Source organism: Schistocerca piceifrons, chromosome 2 (genome assembly GCF_021461385.2).
Source record: "Schistocerca piceifrons isolate TAMUIC-IGC-003096 chromosome 2, iqSchPice1.1, whole genome shotgun sequence".
In the NCBI taxonomy this organism is placed as follows: Eukaryota; Metazoa; Arthropoda; class Insecta; order Orthoptera; family Acrididae; genus Schistocerca; species Schistocerca piceifrons.
The window spans coordinates 1089404362-1089420071 of NC_060139.1; the positions used below are offsets into that span (position 1 = coordinate 1089404362).

The 15710-nt window shown below is 40.9% G+C and overlaps 1 protein-coding gene across 1 annotated transcript in view; it reads right to left on the reverse strand.

Annotated features, from left to right (window-relative positions):
* LOC124776148 (PDF receptor-like) overlaps window positions 1–15710 on the reverse strand; it is a 397145-nt gene that overhangs the window by 149913 nt on the left and 231522 nt on the right. The gene's annotated exons all lie outside the window — the stretch shown is intronic.

The window sequence follows — 15710 nt, forward strand, 5'->3', positions numbered from 1 at the left end:
AAATCATTCAAATCAATTTCAGAAAAATTCGGTGATTTATACAAAATAAAGAGCTTCAGAAATTGAGCAAGTCAATAACGCGTTGGTCCACGTTTCGCCATAATTCAAGCAACTATTCGGCTTGTCATTGATTGATAGAAATGCTGAATGTACTCCTGAGGCATATCGTGACAAATTATGTCCAACTTGCATCTTAGATCGTCAAAATACCGAGCTGGTTGGAGGGCCCTACCCGCAATGTTCCATACGTTCTCAGTTTAGGGGATCTTGCTTGCCAAAGTACGGTTTTGCAAGCAGAAGACAAGCAGCAGTTACTCTCACCATGTGTGGGTGACCATAATCTTGCTGAAATGTCAATCCAAGGTGCCTTGTCATGAAAGGCAACAAAATGCGGAGTATACTATCATTAATGTACCTCTGGGCTTCACATGTGCCGCTGATAACAACCAAAGGGCTCCTGCTACGAAATGTAATGGCAACCCAGACCGTCATTCCTAGTGTCGGGCCATCTGGTGGGTGACAGTTTACTATCCCACCTCTGTCTGGGGCGTTTCCAGACACATCTTCATTGGACATCGGGATTCAGTTTTGTAAGTAGGCTGTTTAGGTTTTTATGTTGGTAACGCCACGTAGCGCTCTGTATGAAAATCACTGGCTGTGCTGTGTGCAGTCTCTGGCTGGTTTGCATTGTTGGAGTATTTGCTATTGTAGTGTTGAGCGGTTGGATATGAACAGTGTGTAGCGTTGCGCAGTTGGAGGTGAGCCGCTAGCAGTGGTGGATGTGGGGAGTGAGATGGCGGAGTCTTGAGAGCGGATGATCTGGACGTGTGTCCATCAGAGAGAGTAAATTTGTAAGACTGGATGTCATATATATATATATATATATATATATATATATATATATATATATATATATATATATATATATATATATATATATATAATGACTTTTGAACACCATTAAGCTAAATACATTGTTTGTTCTCTATCAAAATCTTTCATTTGCTAACTGTACCTATCAGTAGTTAGTGACTTCAATGGTTAGAATCTTGTATTTAGCTGGCAGTATTGGACTTCGCTGTATTGCAGTAGTTCGAGTAATGAAGATTTTTGTGAGGTAAGTGATTGATATAGGTTATTGTCCGTGAGGGCCATTCTTTTGTAGGGATTATTAAAAGTCAGATTGCGTTGCGCTAAAAATATTGTGTGTCAGTTTAGTGATGATCAGAATAAGTAAAGAGAGAAATGTCTGAGTACGTTCAGTTGTGCTCAGCTGTTTGAAAATCAAATAACGTAAGGGGTTTACCAGCACAATCATTCATAAATTTTTCTAAGGGGACGTTTCAGTTTCAAGCGGGACAAATCACTGAAGACGATTCTACTCCAGTTAATGAGATTCCATTTCAAATGTGCCTCTAGCGGTTCTAGGCGCGCAGTCCGGAACCGCGCGGCTGCTACGGTCGCAGGTTCGAATCCTGCCTCGGGCATGGATGTGTGTGATGTCCTTAGGTTAGTTAGGTTTAAGTAGTTCTAAGTTCTAGGGGACTGATGACCACAGTAGTTAAGTCCCATAGTGCTCAGAGCCATTTGAGCCATTTCAAATGTGCCCACCGCCACTTAGAGCGGGCTTGTTGGTGTACAGAGGTCAACGGTAACGGGCCGCCGTGGTCGCAGCCCCCTTTCTGTGAGCCGCTTGAGAATGGCACTTCAAGCCACTAAAATATCAGTTGCACGTCATATCGAAGATGATGATGAATCCGGGGTAAGTAACTGAAATATCTGTTGTACGTCATATCGATGATGATGATTATGAATTCGGGGCTCTCAGTGCCTCTTGACGATTGCTCGGTCTTCAGGTCAGTCGTCTCTCTAGGTCGACCGCTTCCTTCTTGACGCTGTCTTCAACCACGGTTCACCCATTCCTGCCACCGTCGTCGAATAATCGCATCGCAGCAGCCCAAATGTTGAACGATGTGCCGATTACTTCAACCGGTTTCTCTCTAATGCTGACTTCTGCGTACATTGTTCACTCGCCTCTCTGCGAGACAAGGATGTTATCCAGCTGAATAGAAGGAATGATTCACAAAGGCTGTATGCACAGGTATAGACATGTCCCCTGCTTACGATCCAGCTGCGTTGTGTAATTGCGCTGCAGTGTCGCACATTCTTGCATCGGCGGCCAAACTTTTCGTCGATACCTTGAAACTTCAAAGTATAGCAATTCCGTCACAATCATCATGTATCTAACTTAACGTCTATACTTTATGGCACATTGCAGCGTCACCGGAAAACAGACGCAGACTGCTGTTCACCCGGTCCGTCAGATTGTTGTTGATGTATATACAGAACAAGAGACGTCCTAGCACACTGCTGACCAGTCTTTTATCTCTGATGAAAACTCGCCGTTCTGGACATCGTACCGGGTGCTACTTCTTAACAAATTTTCGAACCACTCACATTTCTGACGCATTATTAACGTGATCCTTAGATCCTTATTTTCTGGAATTTCGTGTTCCTTCACGCACACCCCCAAGTCTTTTTTGCTTTTCTTTAAGACGAATTTTGAGGCCTGTTTTACTGAAATCTAAGTCGACGAAACCATGCAGGAGTGCCCGAGAACTTCGTCATGTCACTAGGTGTTGCTTAATACTGTTTATGCGTGTGCTTGACCGTTATTATACCCCGGCACGAGATTTTCACTCGGCAGCGGACTGTGCGCTAATATGAAACTTCCTGGCGGATTAAAACTGTGTGTTTGACCGAGACCTGAACTCACGAATTTTGCCGTTCGCGGGCAAGTGCTTTATCCACTAAGCTACTCCAGGACGACTCACGAACCGTCGTCACAGCTTTACTTCCGCCAGTACCCCTCTCTTACCTTACAAACTTCACAGAAGTTCTCCTACGAACCATGCGGGACAAACACTCCTGCAGTAAGTATGACATAATGTCGCCCTAAGCCGTTTCGTAATCTCTTTGGTGCCAAGGTAGAAAGTGTTTGAATCCCAATAAAGGAACGTTATTTAAAAAATCTAAATCTTTGCTGAACTTCTTCAACATGTCCAAACTCTTGACTGAAATGAACTCGTCCCTCCCCTGCAAAGTGAAAGCTTTATTCTGGAAACATCTCCAAGGCTGTTAGTATGCCGTGTCTCCACAACAGCCTTTTTGCCTGGACTGCTAGTCCGGCAAGAAATGTAGCAGAATTTTCTGTGGAGGCTGGAAGGTGGGAGATCAGGTACTGGTGGAAGCAAAGCTCACTCAGTGCCACGCCAGCGCTTATTAACAGGTGACGAATAGTGCATGAAATGAAATTTGTGACTGGATAGAGGATTCCTTGGTAACCATCACGCCATTTAAAGAAGCTTTTGGCATGCGCCATAGACACTAGCTTTTCATGTTGTGCGTTAATGAACTGACAGACGAAACTTAGAGTAAACCCAGATTTTGCCGGATGGTACAGTTATCAGTAATTGCAAAAAGCTGACTTTCTTAGAAAATGGCCCTTGCACTAAACTAAGACGCTATTGCAGTACAGGACCTTCTGCTAACATTTTTGATATGGACAATGTGAATGATATCCTTTGCTATTTCGTGGGTGCTGCATTCGAAAATGAAATCAATTTTTCGGAGTAGGATTTGTTTTCTTGTGACACACTGTCCTGTACAAATCGAAAACAGTGAAAACGCTGCATATTGATTATTCTTCTCTGGTTTAACTTAAATATTCTGCAGATTTAACTGTTAAAACATAATGTAAATACGGCAAGGCATTACTATACGTGAACACTCTCACCACAGAATTTTAACTCTGAGAAATGACGGTAGTTTGGCAGCAGTGCTGATGTACCTTTGGCTTTGTTGCGACCTGCATCTCAGTACTGAGAGTTCTGATAATTATTGTTCTAAGTTCGTCAATGTTTGTGGTTTGGTTCAAAAATGGTTCAAATGGCTCGGAGCACTATGGGACTTAACATCTATGGTCATCAGTCCCCTAGAACTTAGAACTACTTAAACCTAACTAACCTAAGGACATCACACAACACCCAGCCATCACGAGGCAGAGAAAATCCCTGACCCCGCCGGGAATCGAACCCAGGAACCCGGGCGTGGGAAGCGAGAACGCTACCGCACGACCACGTGATGCGGGCTTTGTGGTTTCTGTTTTGTTTTAATTCACCAGAAGAAATGTCTCGCACCTCTCTAAATATCTCAAATATATGTGAGTGTTTAACTCTGAAATCGTAACAATGACAATCATCTTGTGAAGAGATGCTACGAATTTGAATTGGGTGTAGGTTTGGGACCAGGACAGAAATTTTGTCCCCTACATACGCTTATCGTCAAGTGCTACAAACATTATATGCTGTTTAAAAGGAGCTCGTCACGTGTCCTTTGCTATTCCACTGATCTGGAGGGACCCAAAGGACCAGACGAAGCACAGTTATTTCTAAGTCACAAAAATAGATGAGTTACCTCGAAAAAAAGGTTAATTAGACAATATCATAATTTATAATCTACTATAAGCCTTGCATAACTGCCAATACCAATGCTACCTAAGAATGTGACAATGAGTGAAGACGAATACGGGGACGAACACACAGAAGACAGTGAACTAGATATGTATGTCGATCCAAAATATCATGGCCACTGCGAATTAAATGAGCCTTACTTTTCAACGATCTAGCTGGTGATTTAACCGTGCCCAAGCGACAGAGTGAGCTTTCAGGCTCGCAATTTAAAATGTTAAATCTTCTTCTTCGGGATACAAAACTGAGTGGTTATTTTGCCCGCCATGCTGTTTTCTTCTATTTCTCCGAGTGAATGACATGGTTCTTATGTACTGATACGGAACACGTTATGGAACTCTTCGCCATGGTTCCAGTGTAAATGAATGGCGTTGTTCACAGATTCAAGTAAAGTAGGTCTGAGTGCATTACTTACACAGTGAAAACAAATTTCCTTGAGTTCCGACTGCTCATGCAGTTATTGCAATGGAGACATATGAGAACTTTATTAACTGCAACACACACTTATCCACTATGAGAAATACTAATCGCAAATGTTTGGAGATCTGTAAGTAACAGCACGGCGTGCCGCTAGGGTACACAAAGCACTGCTGCTTCATAAGCAAATGGGCAGCAGAGACAGAAAAAGCCACTGTTAAGGGAAACGAATGACTTGCTCGGAAATAGCTAGTGACTGGACAGAAGAATGTTGTGAACATTCTTGTTGTTGAGGCCAAATATGTGTACCTATCTCCACTAGACATTAATCTGGGTCTCGTAAGAAGCTTTGTCAAAGCCATGGATAAATCCTCGTGTTGATTCATGTACGTTGTGGAGAAGTTTCGAAAATTAATATGTAATGACAATTATCTAGATTGGTGATGTTGAAAAACTGGTATTGCTATCTCGCACAAGTGTCTGTTTTTCAGGTTATCATAGGGCAGAGAATAATCGCGATAATGTATCAAGGACTACTCAGATCCTAACATCTGATTCTACAACATTTTTTAAACGATCATTTGGATTTCTACCCATATCACCTTGCAACCGTCAGTTACATTGAAAATCGCTCGATCAGGACATAGCTCAAACGTAAAACCGTTATGAACACAAACAGAATTTCACGTTCTTGTACGACTACCGCTGATCCTTACGAAATGACGTTGTTGACACAAAGAACCGCAGCAGGTAGGAAAGGAGGTATCTTTAGGTACGATTCTTTACTTTTACTTACTCTCGTGTTGCTCATTTCTCGGATTTCTTTGTGATTTATTATTAGTATCACAGGATTAATCAATACAAAGATTAATTCATTACAACATCTTCTTGAATTCCTTTTATCCTCCGCCAAGCCTCTTTATCCAGCGCATCTTCCTTGTCGATGCTGTGATGTTCCATTATTCCATTTATGTGGTCTGTCCTAGAACGTCGTGGTCTTCCGTGCTTACGTCTGCCGGGTGGTTTCCAATCATAAGCCTTGTCTGGCCACCAATGATCTCTCATTCTCGTCATATGACCGTACCATTCCAATGATTTTCTTTCAATTCTATCACTGTATCATTTGCCTTCATTCTAGCTCTTATTTCATCGTTTTCCTTTCGATTCTTGATATTCTGGCACTCTGGCACTCCTACGCAACTAATCCATTTCCACAGCTATTAGTCTTTTTTTTTTTTTTTTTTTTTTTTTTTTTTTTTTTTTTTTTTTTTTTGAGGTCTGCATTTAATATCCGTTGTTCTGATCCGTAGCACAGCACTGATTCAACCATTACCTTACCTACTCTTTCCTTCTTGCTGTTGTAAATATTCATTGTCATGGATGTGTACTTGAAATCTAGCATCACTATTCACCACAAGATGCTCTGTCTTTGTTAGACTAATTTGCAGTCCCCATCTGTTCTATTCCTGATATAATCGTCATATCATGAACTCAAGGTCATAATCATCTTATGCTATAATAGCTTGATCGTCAGCAAAACTTAATCAAACTATCTGTACATCGTCGACAGTGATTCCCTTTCCTCTACAGCAGTTCTTCCAATTTCGGCGAGCCACTTCTACACACAAATTGAACAAGATGGGTGACATACCGCAACGTTGTCGCGAACCTTTAGTGACATTAATACGTTCTGATAACTTTTAACCCCGTTTAATCCGTCCAACACTATATCTGTACATTCTAATAATAATTTGTAAAGGGTGATCATCCATACCTATATCTTTCATAGCTTCTCACAGCTTAAATCTAAGGACCGTATCGTAAGCTTTTGCTAAATCTACAAGGACAATGTGTAGCACCTTCCCTACTGCTATAAATTTCTCCATTAGTTGTTCTAAAATAAATAGGTTATCTATACATGATCTGTTCTGCCTAAACCCTCTCTGCTCTTGGCCGGCCGGAGTGGCCGCGCGGTTAAAGGCGCTTCAGTCTGGAACCGCACGACCGCTACGGTCGCAGGTTCGAATCCTGCCTCGGGCATGGATGTGTGTGATGTCCTTAGGTTAGTTAGGTTTAAGTAGTTCTAAGTTCTAGGGGACTTATGACCACAGCAGTTGAGTCCCATAGTGCTCAGAGCCATTTGAACCATTTTGAACCTCTCTGCTCTTCCCCAACATGATGGCCAACATTTTGACTAATTTTTTCTATCATTATCTTGCCAAATAAACGGGTCATTGTACAGTTGACACCAATGCCTCTATAGCAGTTTGTGTCTTTTCTGTTCCCTTTCTTGTAAATAGAAACCAGGTACGAATTTTTCCTTTCTGAGGGAATTGCAGTCCTTTTGCAACAGTGGCTCATCAGGCAGGTTATTCGTTCCTTCAGATGTCTTCCTCCAGCGTTCAATAATTCAACAGGAATGTTTCTCGGACCAGGTGACTGGCCATTCTTCATTATAATTACTGCACAACTCACCTCCTCTATTGTAATGTTTATATTTCTACTCGTTACTTCCATCTTGTCTTCATTCCCTTGCGTGGAATATATGGCATATCTTCAGTTAAAATGTCTGCATAATGCTTTCCCCATTCCTTTAAGGGAATTAGGTTGCCTACTGCTTTGTTCACTTATGTTTTCTTCATACTGGTAATTGTCCTCCACTCTTCTGTTGTTTCTGGTCCACCTATTAGACTCCCAATTTCAATACATTTCTGTTCACACGTCTTGTTTTTTCTAATTTAATTCTCTTTTTTAATTCTTAATTTGTTGTCAGGTAGTTTTGCCTGTCCTGTAGTTTTGCCTCTGATCTAACCCACCTTTTTTAGTGCCTGCATTCGGAAGTTTGTCACGAGTGTGTATCATTTTCCCAGATACACATTACATGACACTACCTGAAAGATTTATAGAAACCCATACTGCACGGAAACTATGGTCAGTACACCAATTCGGAAATTATATTTGTACTCAAGTGCGAATGATCTGACAGAAACTGTATATTGTTTTTGTACCGGAAAACTTCTTTTCTTAACAGCATAATTTTCTTGTTGTGATGTACAGTTGGATTCAGACTATGCTTTCTTTTATTTTCATCTCTATATGTCCCTTATACTTTGCTTTAAAATCTGTGCTGTTCATCCCTGCTCACACTGCAAAGCTTAGCTTGCAATTACGTGCCTGCTCCCATTAATCCGTCCCTCAGAGGTCGCCAAAATTTTTTGCCTAAAAGCCAATATTGACATTTCAGGGCGGCACTTCGGACCGCGTAGGAAGGGGAGGCCACTCGGAGAGAAAGCCAGTTTTCACGGAACCAAGCTTATTGATTGAAGCTTACCACTTATCCCAAAAAATATTTTTAAGCGAAAAAGAAAGTAATACAGTGGAACTACATGCATTTTTCTGAGGGCGTACATAGTGGCCAATGTTCCGTGCCTAACCGTTTACTGAGGACAGTATCATCGCAAGAGGATCCCATGTACGTCCTTCTGATTTACAAGCACATTTTCTAGGCTACTTCACGTCCTACGATTTGAGGGAATACAAAGTGGCTGCAGAAGACTGTTTTCAATCGGATTTTTGTATCATCCTATATGTAAAAGAACAGAGGTGGTTTTAAATACTGTAATATAACCTTATCAATCAAAGTTGATCTGATAGCATTAATTATACACAATGTAAACAATAGGAGTAAAATGACTGATAATAACTTTTTTATATAAAATGGTTTAGAAGACAATTTTATTTGTTGTATTATGCGTGTTCCTTTTGGAACTGATCAACACTTGTTGGAGCCACTTTTCTCCACGAGTGGTGTGGCCACTTTTCCTGTCGTATAGACATTTGTGGCACACAAACGAAACCATCAAACCGAAAGAAACCACAATGATGTACACCTCTCCATACAAGTGTAATAACAAGAATATAAATGAGTTATCTTCACTGAAAAAAGTCTCATTGACAGAATGGCGATGTATATTAGAACCAGCCTGACCACTTCTCAGCCAGCACCAGTCTGTTCCGGACAAAAAATTTGCAGTGGAAACTTTTTGCGCTCTGGCCACTTTACCACACCTTCCGCCATCTATCTTACAATTAACTCATAATCAGTGGCGGCTCACCAGTATACATTCCAGGACTTCATAAACTTTTAGATTCAGAAAAATCTGAGAGTGTGAAATTAATAGCATCTTCTGTACAATAGTTATGCTTATCAACAAGTTTATTCAACCACAGCCACTGGCAAAATAATGACAACAGTAATAATAATAAGATGCATAACTTATCTGACAAAAGCAAGAATTATTTTTGTGGAATTTTGTTGTTTTGTACATAATTAAGTACAGTTTAGGACAATAACGAAATAATATTTAAGCTTTCGCAACTCTCCATTTCGTTTTCTTTTGTTTTTTTTTTTTCTTGTGTACGTAGGAGCTTTCGTGCTTTTCCATTTTTTCGGTCGTATGGACAAGATCCCTAACAGATGTATTAATTCAAGAATTTATTTCCGGGGCTGAAAATCAGATATTCTTACGCTGCTCATGTATTAGTTCACAAATTTACTTCATGGCTGAAAATTAGATGTTCTTACGCTGCATCCGCACAACAACTTCCTTGTTAAATGTTCCCCTGTAGTCAGGTTAATTTGATGTCGTCACTCTCTCAATCAAAGGATCTGTTCTCGGAATTCCTAGTTCCTTTGAAGCTAAGATTTCGTGGTAATTTACTTTTCTGTTCCCAGAATGAGATTTTCACTCTCCAACTGAGTGTGTGCTGATAATAAACTTCCTGGCAGATTAAAGCTATGTGGCAGACCGACACTCGAACTCCGGCCTTTGCCTTCCACGGGCAATTGCTCTACCAACTGAGCTACCCAAGCACGACGCACGACCCCTCCTCACGGTTATACTTTGCTGTTAGCATTTAAAATAGATTCAACATAGTTCATGTTTATATTGCACAAGAAAGCCGATTCCCGCACAGTAAACAACCAACTCCAAGCATAAAGGGCCTTTTGCAGGATGATTAAACTCAAGTAGTAATGTCTGCTAACACTGTCACTTGACTGGATTACAGATGAGGCGCTGAGATACGTAAGGGTCTAAAGCACACCGTCGACGATCCCACGCCTAAGTGAATATCACAGAAAGCAGTGATACAGCTTTTCATACATAAAATTTGGAAATTTGTGGTAAGGTCTTATGGGACCAAACTGCTGAGGTCATGGGTGCCTAAGCTTACACACTATTTAATATAACTTGAATTAACTTACTCTAAGGACAACACATACTCCCATGCCCGAAGGAGGACTCGAACCTCCGACGGGGCAGCCGCGCGGACCGTGACATAACGCCTCAGATGAGCGGCTAGCAGGCGCGGCTTCATAGGTAGAATGTGGGCTCATAGAATAGATGAACATGGCTCATCGTAAGATCAATGTATAGCAAAAGCATGAATAAATGCTACAATCTCACAATCGATGGTGACGTGCTTTAGGTCCTTATGATTCTCACAAGGGAAACTCTCCATCGCACCCACCTCAGATTTAGTGGTAAGAGAGCCTAGTGGACAGGCCGTCAAAAACTGAACAGAGGACAAGCATGAAAAGTGGGAGAACGTGTACAGAACTGTGAAAAAAAGGAGGAAAATAGAAATTGTGATGGGTCAAGTTCAACAAGTGGAAAATCGAGTGATTAGGTCACGATGGGGACTGTAAAGTGGATTTTTTTTCGCTGTATTCAAATTTGTGTGTGTGTGTGTGTGTGTGTGTGTGTGTGTGAGTGTGTGTGTGTGTGTGTGTCGTGGTTGTAACATCCGTTTGCAACTGCGAGACGTGAGGAAGGGACCTGTAATGATAGTTGATTCTGCACAACTACTCTATTAGCAGCCATGCTTGTTGCGAGCATGTACCACACTTGAAAATTAATTCCTCTGTAATACGAGTTTACTAATCTATATTACTTCCGCTTTACAGCGGATCGGTGCTAGTTGTGCACGCTCGTCAATTGTCAACACTGGAAGACAAAAAATAAAATATTATCCCACTCACTTACATTAATCCCGCAGTGACAGCGGCAGACTTTACTTAGCTTACCACCGAATGCACCAAGTCAATTAAAACTAAGCACATCTTAAAATATTACTATACATGTAAGTATATTTGTTCGTTGCTGAAAATGAGTAAGTTCTTACCGTTTACAGAAATTTTTGCACTCTGCTGCTAGTTGCTAGAAGCATATTACGTAAAGCAAATGAGGTTGGGAACTGTGGGCTGCAAGTCTAACAAGTTGAAATGCATTATATTTTAGTACACTGAAAATTTTATACGTGGACTGAGACGAAACGTGTACTGCTAAATCTGAATTGCCTTTATTCATATGCACACAGACGAAATATCTAATTCATCGAAGTAATATAAAGTACGAACTGTTCGGCGCGAAATGCATTTGAATTTCCGAGTTACGTGTAGGAGGGTATTCATACAGTTTTTTATTACCGCCGCTGACAAGCTTACGACGGGTAAAATAGTTTTTGTATTTTAACAGGTGCATGTCTGCACTCTTGGTGCACATTAAATCCCTGCACACCGCTACAGAAGCCAACCGAAAATGGTACGGCCCTTTCGATAAAACTGAGTATCGTACGGTAATTCGTTTTCAGCAGCAGTGAAAATGTAACAGGTGTGTCATGTCAATCCCGACGGTTAACGAATTCACTTAAATTATTACGGTATACAGATAATTTTTACTTATGGACCGTCTGACAGCAACTGAATAAAACACAATTTTAGTGCCATATGCGTTTCGCCTTTATTTTCTGCAAGGCATCATCAGTGGCCTGGAATATGTGCGTATGTTAGCTATTTAATTTACATTTTTGTCACTGTGCCTATAGGTTATAAACAGTTCTGGTTGTTGGTATTTCCTATTAAGTAGTAATGTTTTGAACTGTACTCACAGGCTGCGTGCACAATTTCTTACATATTACGCCTCTGTTGCATTTTTGGTGTTGTTCTTCTTATGAACGCCAATTTGCGGTTTTTTTCCCACATTCCACAGCATTATGAACTGAACGCTTGTTTTAATGCAATGTTTTGGTTTCTGTTGCCGACTGTCAAATGTTTTTGCCAAAGATCGAATGTTATTGCCAATCTTATGAGTGTAATTATTGAAGTATCTGTGGTCTTTTCGTGTATGCATTTGTGTGTGCGTTTGCGTATGTATGTGTGTGTGTGTGTGTGTGTGTGTGTGTGTGTGTTTTGGTGTGATATTAAATTTTTTTGTGCTGTGTGTGTGTGTGTGTACGTGTATGTGTGTTATAATGTTTTTTGTGCTGAGTGTGTGTGTGTGTATTTTGGTGTAGTAACTTTGTTTTTTGTTTTTTTGTGGGCTGTGTGTATGTGTGTGTGTGTGTGTGTGTGTGTGTGTGTGTGTGTGTCCAGATGGTGTGGGGAAGACTTTTTTGTTTTGTTTTATGTTGTCATTTCCTTTATTAAGTGTAGTAGGGAGCCTGTGCTGATGTGTGTTTGTTCATTTATCACATGTTTGTTTTCTGCTATGGCTTTCTGGATGTGGAAGTTGAAGATGTCACTTAAATTAGCCTGCCAAATTTTCACTGCTGCCGATAACGAATCACCGAACGATACTCAATACTTCATCATACTGTTTTGATCCCTCTAGCGGCAGGCCACAGTATCATTGTGTAATGGAAATTAGACTTATGCTTAGAAACAATCAAAAGAGTGCAATGGGAGTTCCACTGTTAAATGCAGACGAGACAGCGTGTCGGTGGAAAGAGTACACTAAAGACCTCTATGAGGGAGAAGACTTGTCTGACGACGTGACACAGCAAGAAACAGGAGTCAGTTTAGAAGAGATAGGGCGCCCAGTATTAGAATCAGAATTTAAAACAGCTTGGGACAACTTAAGGCAGAAAGGATAGATAACACTCCATCACAATTTTTAAAATAATTTGGATAGGTGCCAACAAAACGGCTATTCACGTTGGAATGTAGAATGCATGAGTCTAGCGACATACCATCTGACGTTCGGAAAAACATCATCCATACAATTCAGAAGTGTGCAAGAGCGTGATAAGTGCGAGAATTATAGTACCATCAGCTTAACAGCTCATGCATCCAAGTTTCTGAGAAAAATAATTTACAGAAGGATGGAAAACAAAATTAAGGGTGGGGTAGATCATCAGTTTCGTTTTAGGAAAGGTAAAGACAACAGAGAGGCAATTCAGACGTTGTGGTTGGAAATGGAAGCAAGACTAAAGAAAAATCAACACACATTCATAGGATTTGTCGACCTGGAAAAAGCATTCGACAATATCAAGTGGTGCAAGTTGTTTGAATTTCTGAGAAAAATAGGGGTAAGTTATAGGAAGAGACGGACAACAATCCATATGTAGAAGAGCCTAAAAGGGAATAACATGAGTGGGCGACCAAGAACGAAGTGCTCGGATTAAAAACGGTGTAAGACAGGGATGTAGTCTTTCTCTCCTACTGTTGAATCTGTACGTCGAAGAAGCAATGATGAAAATAAAAGAAAGATTAAGGAGTGGAACTAAAATTCAAGATGAACGGATATCAAAAATACGATTCGCTTATGACACCGGTTTCCTGAGTGAAAGTGAAGAAAAATTACATAACCTGCAGCGTGGAATGGACAGTTTAACGATTAGAGAATATGTATTCAGAGTGATCTGTAAAAAGACGAAGTGATGAGGAGTAACAGAGGTTAGAATAGCGAGAAACTTAATATCAGAGTTGGTAATCACGATGTAGATGAAGTTAAGGAATGCTGTACCTAGGCAGCAAAATAACCTATGATGGACGGAGCAAGGAGGGCATAAAATGCAAACTAGCAGCGGCAAAAGTGGCATTCCTGCCCAAGAGAAGTCTGCTAATAACGAACATAGGACTTAATTTGAAGAAGCAGTTTTTGAGAACGTACGTTTGGTGCTTAGCATTGTAGGGTAGTGAAACATGGACATTTTAGAAGTAGTGCTAGAGGAGAATGTTGAAACTTAGGTGGACTGATAGGGTAAGGAATGAGGAGGCTCTGCGCAGAACCTGCGAGGATAGGAATTTAAGTAAAACAGTGACAAGGAGAATGGATAGGACGATACGAGATCTGTTAAGACCTCACAGAATAAATGCCATGTACTAGCGAGACCTGCAGAGGGTAAACATGTAGAGCAAGAAAGAGATCGGAATACATCGAGCAAATAACTGAGGCCGTAAATTGCACAGGAAAGGAATTCGTGGTGGGCATTCAAATGACTGATGTCACAGAAAGAAAGAAAAAAATTCTTAAGTGGCTTTTAACTTCACTTTGAACCTCGGCCTCATTGACAATTCTCCGCCATTTATCAGGACCGCGAGCTTTCCACACCTGAGCCCTGCCTACCTCTTCTGACTGATGAATCTTTACGTACAGTGTGCAGCTCGCGATTGTGCCTCCTCCTCCTCATCCATATTTCTCTTACACAGGTTGGACGAGCGATTTTTCGGAGTGCCTTTCTCTCAAAGGCAAGTAGCACTCCGTTATCTCCTTATGCTAATGACCAAGTTTCTGAGACATTTGTAAGCACTGTTATTATAAGTTTGTTAAGATCTGACATCGCTGGATGAAGGAGATTCAGTGAATAGTATTAGTTTTCATGTACTTTTAATAGTCTTTATCGCAACAAAAAATTAAAATCACAATTTTCTGATTACCTGTTTCGGTTGATTAACATCTATGTTAGATGAAGTACTTAGAGAATCAGTAACGACGTACAGTGTGGGCCAAAATACCGTCGCTGCTGACAAGTGGACCGCGTCTACTCGTCACCACCAATTTCACCCAAATTTACGAATTGTACAGAGTTTAGCCAAGTCTGAAAGTGACAGAAATGCATTTAAAAGGAACATAGCGGTTTTTTGGCTCAGGTATGATGAGAAATGAGCCATCTACGCTCTTCAGCCACAACACTGTGACCACCCACCTACTGGCAGGTATGCCAACCTTTGGCACAGATAACTGCAGCTACGCGTCGTGACATGGAAGCAGTGAGGCCCCGGCAGGTAGCTGAAGGGAGCTGACACCACATCTGCACACTCAAGACGCCCAATTCCCGTAACCAGAAAACACTGCTGCGTTCCAGGGCATTTCCCGTTTCAGAACAAACGATTTAATTTCAGTACTTATAGGGGACTCACGGCTGCAAAATACTAACACCAATTCTTTACAGACGAATGGAAAATTCTACTAAAAGCCGACCTTGGGGAAGATCAGTTTGGATTCCGTAGAAATGTTGGAACACGTGATGCAGTACTGACTCTACGAATTATCTTAGACGATAGATTTAGGAAAAGCAAACCTACGTTTATAGCATTTGAAGACTTAGAGAAACCTTTCGACAGTGTTGACTACAATAATTACAATTTATCTCTTTCAAATTCTGAAGGTGGCAGAGGTAAAGTACAGGGAGCGAAACGCTATGTACAATCTGTACAGAAACCAGATGGCAGTTATGTCAAAGGGGCATGAAAGAGAAGCAGTGGTTGGGATGGGAGTGAGACAGGGTTGTAGCCTATCCCCGATGTTATTCAATCAGTATATTAAGCAAACAGTAAGGAAACAAAACAAAAATTTGAAGTAGGAATTATCTTTGGAGACGAAATAAAAACTTTGAGGTTTGCCAATGACACTGTAATTCTGTCGGGCACAGCAAAGGACCTGGAAGAGCAGCTGAATTGAATGGAGAGTGTTTTGGAAG